Below are 2,784 nucleotides of genomic sequence, written 5' to 3'. Positions count from 1 at the left end.
CTGATTAAACCACCTGTGGGTAAGAATGTAGAGGAGGACTGGTAATCTCCTACACTGGTGGTGGGAATGCACAATAAAATGAGCATTTTGGAAGCTACCCAGACAATTTTTTAATAAAAGGATAATGAGTATGTTCATTATTTTGATTCTGGCAATACATATACTTTAAGTATGTACAATTTATTAAATGTCTAGTACTAACTGAACCCCAGTAAAGCTGTTAAAAACTAATGTACAGGTGCAATTTCAGGCTGAGAAATAAATGTTGTCAATCTGCCATGTTTAACAGGAAATCCAATCACTTAATTTGTAGAGGATCTCGATCTCATTTTGAAGAACACATGGATGCCTTTTGCTCACTCTCTATGACTCCATAATACGTTATTCATCAACGCCCTACCTTGTTCCCAACTCATCCCGGGCTCTGCCCTGAGAACAAGGGATGGGCTCTACTGCAAAGAATTACCCAGAGTGGCTGGAATGTTGTTGCCTTAGGATTAATTCTTTAGTTGAATCTGTTCCCAAGGCAGAAGAATAGACTAGGCAATATTTCAGGTTCTTTTCATTTCAGTAAGTTCATTAGTTATATTATCCATGGTTAATCTTAAAAGTTAAGAAGGCAGGCACACTGGATAGTGGGTCTTTGTAACTGCAACTTCATCTTCTCACCCCAACCTCATTCCTTGGTTCAACTCTAATGTAGGTCTCAGTAACAAGACCCTGACTGCACAGGTTCCTGGAATGGGTGGGGTGAGCATAAATGATGATGATGTGCACATATGTTATGTCCAGAGCACGCATGGGCATGCTGGAGGCACACCCATACCCTGATTGGTAGATCGGGACTGGGTTCTTTTTTCCAGTGCTGCTTTAATCATGCATTACTAATTTTAATAAAAGGAGCCTCTGGTTTTACCAGTTATATTTTACTCACAAAACCAGTAGGCAAATGATGTGTTTCATGTTTTTGCTTTCACAGTGACTGGGAGAGGCCCCAAATGATGAGGAATTTTTCTTGAGTATAATTCAGAAACAGAAACTCCCAGATCTCAGAGACATTTCAATAGAAATCGGAAGTCTGCAATAGCACCTTACAAACGCAGTACAGTAATTTACTGAACCATCAAAGGTAATTATTCAGAAGACTTTTAGGTAGAAAACTCAGGAGCATCATCCCTGAGCACAGTGTTCATGTTTTTTCACCTCTGTTCACGCTGCCCGTCAAGAGTTCCTACCACACAGTACTTAGACGTCTGTGGGTTTGAGCGCGATTTGCATCCCCGGCATCTTATCCTCAGAGGTGGTTACTTCTTTCCTATAGGGAATTGCTTTCATGTGGTTCTAGTGAAACTCTCCATAGTCACTCACTCACAGGTGACAAAGCTTGGCCACTCATTGTAATTTCATTTCCCCTGAGAACAGCGACTGATTTAGACATAGCAAGTGACTTAAGCTAGACCAACTAGACTCCTTCTCAGGGCCTCCTGTGTTTGTTTCGTTCTTCTTGCTGAAGAGACTTTTCTGAGTTACAGATCGGTTGCTCTTATTAGGTGCCATCCATTCGGTTCCAACTCACAGAAACACTGCGCAGTCCTGCACCGTCCTAATAATTATTATGTCTGAGTCCTTTGCTGTGGTCATTGTTCCAATCCATCTCGTCTAAGGCCTTCCTCTTTTTCGCTGCCCCTCTACTTTATCCAGCATGGCGTCCTTCTCCTGGGACTGGTGTCTCCTGACACGTCCAAAGTATGTGAGACTCAGTCTTGCCATGCTTGCCTGTAAGGAGCACTCTGGCTATACTTCTTCCAAGACAAATTTTTGATAGTCCCTCGAACTTTCAATGGCCTCTGAAAATAGAAAAAAGATATGAGGCCATGAAGACTATGTTCAGGATCCTAAAGTCATGTGTAACTAAAATTAGCTACAATCTTTTTCTGATTGAGATAATTTGAGGACTGTTTTTGTTTCCTGCAACCAAAAAATATCTGTAAGTAATTCAATTAATGATTGCATTAAAAGATAATTTTTGAGTTAAACTGGAAGTTATCTCTTTTTCAACACAAATGAAAACAAAATACAAAAAAAGTAAAGTTTAACAGCTCTTTGTAGAGTCTGCTTGCAGAAGCAGAAACAATTTTCAAATATTAAAACTATTAGTCATTGATTAGACACAGGGAGGGAGTTCCTAAGACATCCCTAATAAGGAATTTTAGAAATTGTCTTATAGTAAGTGGTTTAGTTACTTTGACCTGAACAGTAAGTGATATTTTAAGAGAATGACTATAGTTCATATGCCTAAATGTCACTAAACCTGAGAACAAGGGGAGACCATATTGACATTAGTACTTTTTACTTGAGTATCTTAGTTTTCAATGACTTGGAAGCTCACTTACAACAAGGGACTAGTCTCTTGCTCTGCCTTATCATTTCTCAGCATCCCTAGCATCTGACTCACTGGTTCAGGACAACATGACTCTCGTTCTTCTTCTCCTATTTGCTCAATAGCTTCCTGACTATCTGCATTCTTTAGGAGTTCATTGCCAAGGACAAGTACTATGTCCTGCTTTCTTACTGTCTCCCTGGCTGCCAGACCAATGCTAGTTCTTGTGTCTATGTGGGGAGAACAGAATTCCCATAAATGCATACCAAGCATTGTCAGCTGATGTCAAAGTAGAATTAAAGTCTCATAAAATCGGTATGAAAACAGGTTGAGTTAGCTCAAGTATGGTCTCTTATTCCCCACCCCTCCCTCTCTCCCTCCCTTTCTCTCTCTCTCTCTCTCTC

The sequence above is a fragment of the Echinops telfairi genome, unplaced genomic scaffold (assembly GCF_000313985.2).
Source record: "Echinops telfairi isolate 266 unplaced genomic scaffold, ASM31398v2 ScPeMD7_7420;HRSCAF=8458, whole genome shotgun sequence".
In the NCBI taxonomy this organism is placed as follows: Eukaryota; Metazoa; Chordata; class Mammalia; order Afrosoricida; family Tenrecidae; genus Echinops; species Echinops telfairi.
The sequence above is the reverse complement of the archived record's forward strand: the minus strand, read 5'-3'. Positions refer to the sequence as shown.